The sequence below is a fragment of the Maylandia zebra genome, linkage group LG6 (genome assembly GCF_041146795.1).
Source record: "Maylandia zebra isolate NMK-2024a linkage group LG6, Mzebra_GT3a, whole genome shotgun sequence".
NCBI classification, from domain to species: Eukaryota; Metazoa; Chordata; class Actinopteri; order Cichliformes; family Cichlidae; genus Maylandia; species Maylandia zebra.
Window position 1 is genome coordinate 12,366,237 of NC_135172.1, and position 12,782 is coordinate 12,379,018.

The 12,782-nt window shown below is 39.3% G+C and overlaps 1 long non-coding RNA gene across 1 annotated transcript; it reads right to left on the reverse strand.

The window, feature by feature from the left end:
* Positions 1 to 979: 979 nt before the first annotated feature.
* On the reverse strand, positions 980 to 10,382 carry LOC143418934 (uncharacterized). Its single transcript, XR_013098884.1, has 4 exons — positions 10,282 to 10,382; positions 8,863 to 8,967; positions 2,214 to 2,810; positions 980 to 1,862 (listed from the first exon to the last, which is right to left on the reverse strand). It is a non-coding gene; the product is annotated as an uncharacterized LOC143418934 (long non-coding RNA).
* Positions 10,383 to 12,782: the final 2,400 nt, after the last annotated feature.

The window sequence follows — 12,782 nt, forward strand, 5'->3', positions numbered from 1 at the left end:
GCTGACTAAATACTTTTTTGCCCCACTGTATATAGGGCAAAATGTGGTTGAGCTTGTAACCGAATGTGTGCCTGCAAAAGTAACAGTGTTGTACAAGACGTGCTCGAGATGATCAGATAAGAGAAGAAGAGAGCGAGCAACAGGAAACAGCTGGAGGGAAGACGGTGAAAGCGGCTCTTTAAGTGTGTTAAAGGTTGTCAAAAATATCGCTTACACAAATAAATAAAATTGAAGATTAAATACATAAAGGATAGAACCCAGAACATGATAAGTTGAACCAACTTTGAATAATTAAGAGAACAATTGATGAATACATTAGATTACTGAGGCGTAGCAGGGGGAGGAGTTTTTTTTTATACTTTACAGCAGTGGTCCCCAACCTTTTTTGCGCCACGGAACAATATTTTCACGGACCGGCCTTTAAGGTGTTGCGGATAAATTCAACAAAATAAAACTAGTACCGATACCGAAAAAAAGAAGATTTATTCATAACACACGTGAAAAGACCCAGGAAAACCGAGTTAACGATAAAAACACTAACAAAATAACACTGAAAACCGATAAAAACCCTGAAAACCATACATTTCACACCTGAGCCTCAACTCTCGCGGCCCGGTACCAAATGACTCACGGACCGGTACCGGTCATGTTAAAAGAATGTTGGAAATTTGATCAGAATACGGTGAAAATGAGAGAAACAGACATTTTTCTCAGATCATTGTGTTAAATCGTCAAAATCCCCGTGTTCTCTTTAAGACTATCAGCTCTACTCTAAACAACCCTGAAAGCCTCTGCTGACACATGTCATCAGTTCCTTTCTTTCTTTGTAAACAAGGTCGAGTCTGTCAGGTCAGCAATAGAACTTCCTACAGATGACCCATCAGTGTTTATTCCATGACTGTAAACATGTTTCCATTCGTCACTTCAGTCTTTACTCTGAAATACAGGAAATGACATCATGGCTCAAAATCTTTGTCGTTCAAACAATTCTTTATTTAACATTTTTTTAACTTTATTTAACAAAATACATTCAATAAAAACTTCAACTGAAACTGATTTTTAATCCAACCACTGAAAAAAAAGGTAACGACTGAACACAAACAGAAGAACAATTTATAAAGATTAACATTGAACTATAGGAACAGTTTGATTCATAGCCTCATTAGAACTTTAACTTAAACTTAAGGAGAGCCGACCTGAGCTCTGTGGAGCCTGATCTCCAGGGTTTTAAGTTGGACTCTGAAACCAGAAGAGGATGTTTCTCTCTCTTCAGATTCGCTGTCGTCCTGTGATGGGAACGGTTTCAGCCCTGCGTGATCGCGCTGATGTTTGCACAGAGCAGATGATGAAGTGAATGTTTTGGCACAGTGGTAACAGTGAAACAGTTTATTAGTAACGTGGGATCGTTTGTGTGCAGAGTATGAACTGAGATTATTGAAGCTCTTGTCACACTGCTCACAGCTGTAGTTTCCTTCCATGTGTGTACGTTCATGCTCGTTACGATGACCTGACTGTGAGAAGCTTTTGTCACAGTGTCTGCACTTGTATGGTTTCGCTCCTGTGTGGACTCGTTTGTGTGTTTTAAGCTGACTTGCAGTGGTGAAGGATGACCCACACTGATCACAGAGGTGCTTTTTGACCCCACTGTGAAAGAGTTCATGTTGTTTTAACTCAGCTGATGTGGGGAAGCTTCTCCCACATTCTTTGCAGTATTTCAGTTTGTCTCCAGTGTGTTTACGTTGATGTATTTTTAGGCCGGCTTGCTGACTGAAAGTTTTTCCACAGATGTCACAACGAAAGTCTTTCCCACCACCACAGCGATGACAGGGTTGAGAAGTGGATCCATCTGTGTCGCTCTGCTTCTAAACAAAGACACAAAGACCGTGTAAGTCAGTCCTTCAACACTTTTATCCTGAAAGTCGCCTGAAATAAAGAGCATCTCTGCAGACGTCCAATTACATTTTACTGTTTCAATTAACACACTCAGTTTACTGGGCTACAATAACTACAATACTACCACCATAATACTACAGCAATACTTATTTAATATTACAGTAACATCTGACTTACACTTAAATGAAATGAAAACCTGAATAATGGCTCAGAGCTACTCTTCGGTGGTGCAGAACTGCTAACATGCTAACACAATTTAATGAGCAGACTTGTTCCAAACAGTCAGACTGAACTTACAAGATAAAAATAAAAATACAAACCTCACAGTAACTGCACTTGTAGAGTCTCTTTCTGGTGTGGATCTGTTGGTGTTGTCTCAGGTACTGTGGAGTTTTAAAAGTCTTCTCACACAGGTCACATTGATAAGGTCTCTCCTCAGTGTGGGTAAACATGTGGCGTTGTAACTCTGTGTCTGTTGTAAAGTATTTGCCACACTGATCACACCATTACACATCTTCTCCGGTGTGAATGCGTAGGTGTATATTTCGGTACCCTAGCTGGCTGAACGTTTTTCCACAGATGTCACAGCTGTATGCCTTAACTCCAGAGTGGGTAACTAGATGTCTCTGTAAGTGGCTACTGTGAATAAAAGCTCTGCCACACTGATCACAGCTGTAAGCTTTAACTCCACTGTGGACGACTTGGTGTGTTTTCAGGGAATTCTTCCAGGAAAACGACTTTCCACACAAGTCACAGCTGAACGGTCTCTCTCCAGTGTGGATGAGCTGATGTTGTTTTAGTTTAAACTTCCAGGTAAAATCCTTCCCACACTCGTCACAGGTGTTTTTTTTCTCTCTCTTTCTTCTGTGAGGTTTGTCGGCCTCCTGAGAGCGCTGACTTCTCGGTCCATGTTGGTCCTGCAGTGACAGAGATACAAACAGAGGCAGTGAGTGAAATGCAGTCATTAAACAAACTGAAGCTTCAAACTCCCTCCATTAACACTAGTTTTAAACCTGAAGGTGGAGTGTGGCACCAAACACCTTAAAGGTCTCTTATCCCCACCTACTGGTAGTAGTAACACATTACATCCAACCTGCTGTTAAAGATAATTAATCATTGTTCAAACACTCTAAAATCATGCCCATCCCTCCTGCCTGTGCACAAATATTAATGCTAACACACTCAGAATAGTAATAAATGTTTACCAGGTCTGTACTTTTTTATATTTCCTGTTTGTTTCCTATTATATATTTCTATAATTGTATAATTTATTCGATAATAATAAATCATATGTAACAGTTACTAGCTTGGTTCAGTGAAGGATGATGTCAGAGTCTGACTGTAACCTGACGTTTTTTTTTACTTTTACTCGCTACATTAAAAAAAAAAAAAAATCTGTATTTTCTACTCCTTACATTTTCAACACAGGCTTGTTACTTTTGGTTTAAGTCATTTGAGGGGAGTTATTTCATCACTGCGGGCTTCAAAGATCAAATTGATTTGAGCCTAAACAGTAACACATGAAATCCAATCCTGCATCATACACCAGGCTGTGTGGTAAAGTCCTATAAATGGAGCATGTAACGATCACTGTAACACAAACCGTAAATTTTATCTGAGTTTAAAGGTTTAAATCACCATCAATTTCATCCTTCTATGATTCAGAGTTTGGCGACATCCTTATCATACAGAGTTCCGTTGGCTGAGTTGGGAAAAAGTTCTCAATAGAGTTTTTGAGCTCAGCAAGGAAATCTGTCAGTTCATGGTGTGAGATTATTATATTATCTTATGCCACGTTATACCCCTAATTAAAGATAGTGAAATTATTATGTAGTTTTAGTTTGCATTATTCTCCTGACTTTGAAGAAGGTGACAACTATTACAGTTATTAAACTGATTTGTATTACATTAGACTGCTGATTTATTGTGAATGAGTGATATTGTTTTATGATGCATTATACTGCTGAGGTATAAGAAATACTGTTTTCAGAGAGTCATGGCCTTATTTGTCTGATTAGAAGAGAACAGAGCATACCAGAGAGGTTTTCTGCCCCATCTCATCAGGAGGAGATAAAACAGGGAGCCAAGGCCGTCACTTAGGCGCCGTAAGAGAGAAAGAATGTGAATGTTTAGGTTTTATGACTAGGTGGAGGGGGGCTGAAGCTATAAGAATGTGAGAAACACTCAGACGCTTCGAGATCAGGCGGACACCCTCCCGCGCTCATCTCCCCTCCGGATGGTTTATGCTCAAAAGTGTTGAATTGTATGGAATAAAAGATTGTTGATTGAGCATTTATACACCGAGTATTGTCCTTCCTTCAGCCCAAAGATCAAAAGAATTGGGAGATTTAACAATGGACATGGCATGTATGATGCAGTGAAGGTATTTCAAGTGAAGCTGTCACAAATGCACCAGTGCAACCTGTCTCACTTTCCCTGTTGCCAAGTAATGTTGAACCAAGTCGGCGCACTTTGCTGATAAACTGAGCGCACTGAGTTCGCGGCGCTTTGGTGACTGTGAAGCACAAAAAGAGAATTTCAAGCTTCTTTTTTACGTGGAAACTGCACCTGTGCAGATTCAGATGGAGCTGCAGTGTAATGGTACACTCAAGGCAAAGTACGACACTGAATGGCCTGCACAGTTTATTAGTTCCATTCCTGCAGCAATGCCCCAGCTCCGTCTACATGCAGCTCCAACCTTGTGTATGTTTTCATTTATTTTTTCTGGGGTTTTTGCAGCATGTTCATATTTCTAACTTGCATAATTTTGACAGGATATATTTTTATGAAGATCAAAACATTTAAAGTTAAAGTTGATTTTTTAAGTTTATTTATTCTGGAATAAAATTCCTGTCTGTTTTTATTCATATTTCTGTTTAAAAAACATGGTTTTAGTGTGTTCAATAAATGTTTATCTTGTTTGGCCCGCGACCTAAAGTGTGCCTTGAGTTTTGCTCCCTGTGCAGTTGAGTTTGACACCCCTGGTGTAGAGGATGGAAATCAGCCAGGACAACTCATGAAACATCTGCAGACATCTGGTTGAATTCAGTTGTGTACATCCACAGAGAGCAGCAGGTCAGCTGATCACAGCCTGTACATTAAGAACATCGACTGGAGCTCTCAATAGAAATGATTGTGAGCTGTGACTCTTTTCCCCACACTGAGCCACTACAGCTGATTTTAGGGTTGAATCCTGCTGAATCCCACTTTAACCTCTTCCCTGCCCATTTTCCTCTTTAGAGGCAAAGTCACCCTCTACAATGTAGGCATTGTATTATTACATGAATATTACATTACATTAATATAGCACAAGGTTCAGTTAGTTTTGCATAAAATATATATCAGTACTTCATCTTTTACCCCTTTAAGACCTACCATAGAACCAAGAGCTTATGTTTATATTTTTACTAGAGATGGCACGATACCACTTTTTTATGTCCGATACCATAAATTTGGATATCTGCCGATACCGATATGAATCCGTATTTTTTAATCAACAGAACTGTTTTTTTTTTAATATCTTGCTGTTTTTGTATAAGTTCATACTCAAGTTAAAAAACAAAACACTAAAGCTATTCTGTTATACCTGTATGCAAAAAATACACAGCACCCAAATATTTCATAGTTCAGTAATAGTGATCAATCTAATACACTTAATCCTACTCCATCCTCCCTATTCTGGTATTTTAAGGAGTAAGTAACCTAAATAATAGGGCTCTAAAACTCCCAGCAAAAAAAAAAAATAGATAGGGAATCACCCACCCTCCACTTCATGATGCTTAATCAACATAATCAACTTTAATTTGATGCAGTGTGAAAAAAGATTCACAGAAATCAATTATTTTTCAAGAATAATTAAATAGATTCAACATCTTTCTTCAACAGAATTGCAGACTGCACAGATGGTACCTTCCCAAAGGAAAAAGTAGTAAAGCTTACTAGGGTATATTAGGCTTAGTTACTATATACAGTCATGGACTTCTATACATTTTACATCAGATTAAAACTTTGGGTGTAAGATTCAGATAATTATTTATTAAAATCTAGACATTTTAAATGAGAATAAGAAAGAAAAGGATGTCTTTGTGCCCCCTTTTCCCTGTTAATGCCCTATCGGCCACCCTGGCTAAACTTTGCTAGATCCGCCCCTGCACAGTTACCAGCCGTCAGCTAGAAAAGGATCCTGGTGTAGAAAGTAATATTAAATAAATTCTAACAACAGCTTATCAAGGTTAAACGTGCTGCTGTTGTTCAGCTGCTGGTTTCCTCTTTCTGGCGCGAAGTGGGCAATAAACAAACAAGAGAGACGGACTCGCGACAGAAAAGCCGATCAGCTGATCATGATTTCATGACTGAAGTAGCAGCAGGAGAGGGAGGGGGAGAGAAGAGGCAGTCGCTCCATATATGTTCCATCGCAGGAATGCTTTACAAACATTCAGAGACGAACTTACACACTTGCTTTACTTCTCTCTGGGATAACTTCCTCGGAGATGAAATGCCGGATTGGTAGCGAGGCTACAAATACACACAGCCGCTCTATCACATGAGCACACTGCTCTGACGTGCTACGGTTATGAGCCGAGTTATGCCATGTCGCAAGTTTTGTGAGGTGCTTTTTTGAAATTTAATGGATCGGATTACATTTTTTATTTCTCTCCGATATCAGATCCAGTAATTTACGTCAGTATCGAACCGATACGATACGTGATATCGGATCGGTCCATCTCTAATTTTTACATGCCCTTAATGCAGGGCTCTAGAGTGCGACCAATTTGGTCGCAAATGCGACCAAATTTTTCAGTGGTGCGACTAAAAAATATATTTGCTTGCACCTGTGCGACCAAATGTTCGGGTAGCAAAAAAAAAAAAAAAAAAAAATCTGCAACCTTCCCTGTGGTCAACAACAGACACACATTATGCCCCTATCGTGGACTAAACCAATCAGAGATAGTAAGGGGCGGGACCTCTCTGATTGGCCGTGGTCCAGTTGAAAGTGCAGGTGGAAGTGGGAGGTGAGTAGCTTGAATAAAGCGATATCAATTCATTAAATCCTGAATCGACTTTTAAATATAACTGTGTTTTGCCAGAAACGCCAGATTCTCAGATTAAAGCTCACAAAACCATTTCAACAACAACCAAACAGCAAATGAGAGCAGGTACACGGACTCCACACAAAGACGTAAACACAGAGCCAACGCATCAGAATCAGCTTTGTCTTTCTCGGCTTTCTCAGCTTAGCGATCCTGATGCGTCCGGTCCACGCTGTGATTACGTCTTTTTGCGCTGATTCTGAGCTGCAGGTTTTGTCTCTCTCCAACCAAAATTCACCGAGCCAGCAGCAAAAGAAGCAGCAAACTGCGCTTCACATTTGATCAATGTCGTAATGAATTTTGCTGTTTTGCTTCCACGACTATTAAAATCACACTTCATGCACAGCTAGCTCTCTCTCTCTCTCTCTGTACTTCAAGAACAGTTTCCCGTCTCCAATCTCTGTTTTCTGTATTATTCATTCGCTTATTACCCACCAGTCTACCGCTGTTTACGGCGCTGTGGCTGCTGTCTTTTTCTATTCTTTTTTTCACTTAAATGACATCGGGCAAGCAAGCCTATTTTTTCTGTTGTTCAATACTGAAGAAATTTAAACTTTATATGCAGAACATTGTAGAATATTTTGAAGGTTATCTGCTATAAAAAGCCAGACAAGGAAAATCTCCTTCATGTTTTTCTGTGTTTTATTCTCAGTTACTTTCACACAAAGGCATCTGCTGTGATGTTCACAATTCTGAAGAAGTCAGTACTGATAAATGATCAGAATTATAATATTTCTGACTGTCTGAGGCTAATTTGAATCGAATCGGGACTTTGAAAACCGGAATCGAATGGATTATAGAAATCAGTGATGATACCCAGCCCTAGTGAGCAGCCTAGGCACGACAGAAGTGGATGTAGCTGTAATAGGAAAAGAACTATTGCTAACTTTTCTGTTAAGTTAAGGCCTGATCCTTCTGAAATTCATAGCCAGTGCTCTGACACGGTGTCATCAATCTTTGAATGCTGAAAAAGCACAGTGTATCCAGAAAAACACATTATATTATATAAATTATTATAAAATTTGTGTGCGCCTAACTTTTGTGCTGGTACACCTAACTTTTTAAAGTTAGGCGTACCGGCAAAAAGTTAGTCTAGAGCCCTGCCTTAATGCCATTTTGGGGAGCATTTCAAGTTGCTATACATCAATATGACCATTATATCCCAAATGTTAATAATATCTATGCATTAAGTCCATAGTAACTACATAAAGTGCAAAAAAACTGCAATAAAATACAAAAAAATTTAAATTGTTTTTGTTTTGTTTTTTACACATATTTGTAGTTAGAAAATTGTATCCCTCAAAACTGTAAATTTAAAAAAGTTGCACATTGTTTCCAACCACAGGAAATTTGTTTTTGAGCATTTTTGAGGAAAAACAAAAATAAATATTATAATGCAAATTTGCAAACAAACAGCATGTGCATCAAAATAAACTATTACCAACAGTGCAGTTTGAGTTCTAAGCATCCCAGAAACAATACAGAAAAGAATAAAGTCAAACATGACTTTTAAAAACACCAGTATAGGTGTCGCTGAAGGCAGGTTTTGGCAGGTAAAGTTGGACATGTGATAGTTCGCGCTGGCATCTATTCCAACATAGGAAGTGCTATGAACAGCAAAGCGTGTTTCTGGTATATTATGTTTTTTTGCTGCAAGTGCTTTTTATGCAATTTCTGCAAATACATATGTGGAAGGAAACGTGACCTAGGGCAAGCTGATGGCATAAGATGTAAGTACAACTATTCCTAAATAAAATAATTGTGTTAGCTTAAGTGCAGTTCTACCGGGATTTTAAAATTGTTACGCAAAACGGAGCATTCCTGCTCCAATAGGCCTTAAAGGGTTAATGGAGTATTTCTTAACACTAGTATCTGTCACCTTCTTTGTCGAACTCATTGTTTTCTCTGCAGTGGCTGAGCTGAGTCCAAGTAGCGTAAATGTTCCCCTGCTGCTCCGTCAGACTCTTCTCCTCCTGCTGATCAGCTGGGACACAAAACAGAACTTTGTTAGGCTCCACACTGCACTGAAGAGTCAAAGTGTCTCATATGTTCATCTGAGAGCACAAACAACAAATTTTAGCTTCCCTGGGTGAGCAACTTGTTTAAAACATACACAAAAGGTTTGAGCACCGATACCAAATTCAGCAGTATGGCACACCAGTACCAGGAGAGCAATTCCTCTTTAAAAAAAGCCCTGGCAAAGAACAAAAACAGAACAATCGATGGACCTGCATAAACGAGTACAGTGTTTCCCAACCACTGTGCCGCGGCATATATACGTGTGCCGTGAGAACTGATCAGGTGTGCCGTGGAAGATTATCCTATCTGAGTGGGTGTAGAAATCTGAGCCATGATCTGAGTAACCCTCATCACTCAGTCACACTCCGATTCTCTACTTATATCAAGTCCATTGCACTACTTTCAAGCATTCTGCAACCTGTCCTCTAATTTATTCTTACTGTCTTACTATTTATATTGTTTTCCATGCACGGTTGGTGTGGAGCACCCACAATTTAGTTGAATATGTACAAAGACAATAAAAGACTATTCTATTCTATTTTAAAAACTCTGCAGTACTTTTAAAACACAGATCCCCTCTTGGGGTTCGAGGCTGTATTTGTTTTAAAAATGAATCTCTGGTATCTCTGGCCTATCATTATTATTTTGCTAACAGTTAATCAGGCTCATTTACTGAATACTGATCAGAATTTATCAAATTATCTTTGAAATGATTCTAACAACAGGCCTCTCAGAGTGAGGCCAGTTTTTACAATCACATGCCCTGTGGGCTGACACAACTTTGCTGATAAGACAAAGGCAGCTGTGTTTTAGTCTGGAATACATTTATTTTTTACCTTTCTTTTAAATTGATTTCATTATAGCACTTTTACCGCCAACATATTTGGATTTTTTGGCGCTGGAAGTGACCTTATATTGATGATGGCTGGCGTTAGCTAGCTAGCTTGGATAGCATGCTGCATTCAAAAACTATGCAGGTGCCACACAGTGACAGAGATGCTAACTAGCGCTTAGTAACAGACTAATAAAATAATAGAAACTCTGATTACACTTAGCTAATTTAAAAGCTTTCTTCTAATAATAACACTGTTTTCTTCTCTGTGTTTCATTAGCATTTGTTAATATTTTCTTGTAAATTAGTTTATAGCAGCTTGACTTGATGTAGAGGCTTTTTCTTTCAACTGGTTCACAAATAACTGACAACAGAGACCGAGGAGAGCAACAGAAAACTTCACTCAGGAGCTAAATTCAAGATTGACTGAACTCAGATCAAAGTTACCTTAGTGCTTCACTTTAGATGAGGAAGAAAAATAAACTAAAACACAAACGCAATGAAGCGGGAACTTCGCGGCTTCTTCTTCTTTGGGGTTTTTCTTTGGCGGTTAGAGCTTTAAGGTGCATTACCGCCACCTGCTGGACTAGATGGTTCTTAAACTAAAACTAGACATTTAAAAGTATTTTAATAAACAATAAAAACAAAGACAAAATGTTTCAGTGTGTTATATTCATGAACATAAACATCAGATGGCTTCAGCTTACGCTTACCCCCATTTATTTAAGAGAATTTGCTCTCTGCAGGCAAGGATTTTTTGTTTAGAGGATCTTTGTAAGCCTGTATTTACTTTAAAAGAAGGGAAGCACTTCTTCATTCTACAGAAAAGGTGACACATTACAGATGAGTTCATAAAAAGTGTCTCTGTCACTCTTTCAAGGCTCTGTCACTTTTTCTTTTTGACTGGAACAGCATGGTAAAGTAGGCCTAGGCTGCCATCTTGTGGCAGTGTGTTGTTACTACAACATATGAAATTGTGTTTCTATTGGAAATATAATTCAGCACCACTGAGCCGCTCTCTCAGTTACAAACTGAACCTGTTTCTTAGACATATAAATCACTAAGTACAGTGAAGCTTTTGGTTTTGTAAAAGTGTTTCTTATTCTAAATGCATGTTGATTTTTATCAGGGTGAAGAGCAGTTAGCAGTGCATTCATGGACATCTTTAAACTATTAATTGAAGAATCTTTGGTGATGATGGCATGAACTAGAAGCGCAAGCTCCAGGTGAGACTGCACAGAACAACAAGTGTCCTTATTAAACTGCATCAACTGATGACTTCTCACAATTTTATTCCACTGTGTGTTTTTATCATTGAACGTTTCTGTCTTCAGGTTTCTCTCAGACCAAGATTGAATGTGATGACAAGGGTGATGAATGGTGTGACATGTGCTGCTGGCCCACAGAACCAGGTGAGTATGCTGTCCATGTGCTCTGCAACAATGAGGACATCCAACACTCTCAGTTAAGATTAGTTTTCATGATTGTTGCCTCAAGGCCTGAGATCATGGTGGTGGGCTTGTGATGGACACACATGGCTGAAACCTCTCCTGTAGAGGCTAAGCCCAGGCTTGAAACCACTGGGGTGTTCGTTGGCAGGGGTGACGCAATGTCACTGGTATGCATGAATTTATTAAACTTGATACAGTCCAATAACTCCAGCCTTACTCATCTTGTCCTTCAGATTCTTTATTTCTAGGATTTAACAGCAGCGCAGCGGTCACAAACTGTTTGCTTCCTCCCGATCAACAACACAGCTGCTGCTAATTACGTGTGTCTACCTTAAATATCTTCACAAACTCAAAATGTGACCTCTAGCACCAAACGCTTGCTGCAGTTCTTGGTGTCAGAGGTGACACACAAGGTATAGCACAGATGTCGTTATACTGCTCCAGCTGTGTATTGCTAGCTGTGGGGAGGCTTTTTATCTTGTTTACAGCATCTCTCCTGAGCAGGAAGCTCTGCCAGCCCAGCTCGGCTCTGAGCCAGACGTTATAGTATGAGTGGACCAAGATGATGGTGCTTCCCATCATACTCCACTCGCCAAATACACTCTCTGATGCACCACAGCACACCGCAACCTGGTGAGGTAACAAATCACTGACAGTGAGGCAGAGACAGTGCTGATGCATTACATGACAGTGTTGGTTTACAGTCAGAACTTAGCAAAGAGTTGCTGTACGTGTGTGTGACACATACCAGAAACTCCAGCAATCTGTAGGTCCCATTTACACAATATATGACTTCATCCATGTTCTCCACTGGAGCTTTATGAAACTCCTCCACCATGAAGAGAACAACAGGTCAACAGAGTGCCAAGCACCTGGCGGTAGAGTGTTTCAGAGTTATTATGGAATTAAAAAACAAGCAAATATACATGTTTAATTATTATTGGCCTGAACTGTTTGGGTAGAGCAAGTTTAAACTATTTAATTTAATGTTTTTGCACACTGCGATGCGGTTGTGTGTTACCTGGAGAGAGGTGAGGATTGAGGAGGAGATGATGATGAGAAGCCAGAAGTCCGTGTGGAAGAACTGGCAGATCATAAAAGCCATGTACGCTGGAAAGATCAGCAGGAAGGGACAGAGAGAAACTGCACGGAAGTGCTTCCACAAACTCCTACGGGACGGGCAGCAAAACCAGCGTATGAGAAAGCAGTCAGGTTGATAACAGGCTTTGCAAACACACATTCAGTCAGATTACATTTATTGATGTCAAAAAGACAAACTGCCTGTTTAAGAATGAAGAAAGAAGGACAGTACACCGTAGTATTACTTAACTTATGATGTTAGCATGAGTTGTACTGATGACCATAGATAATGAATTCTGTGATAATTAACTAACTGCCCATAGTTATTAATAGTTGTTTATGATCAGTAAAAAATAAAACAAACAGTGGGACACAGAGTTTTCTTAAAAATAAACACATGAAAAAAGTCTTTGGTAT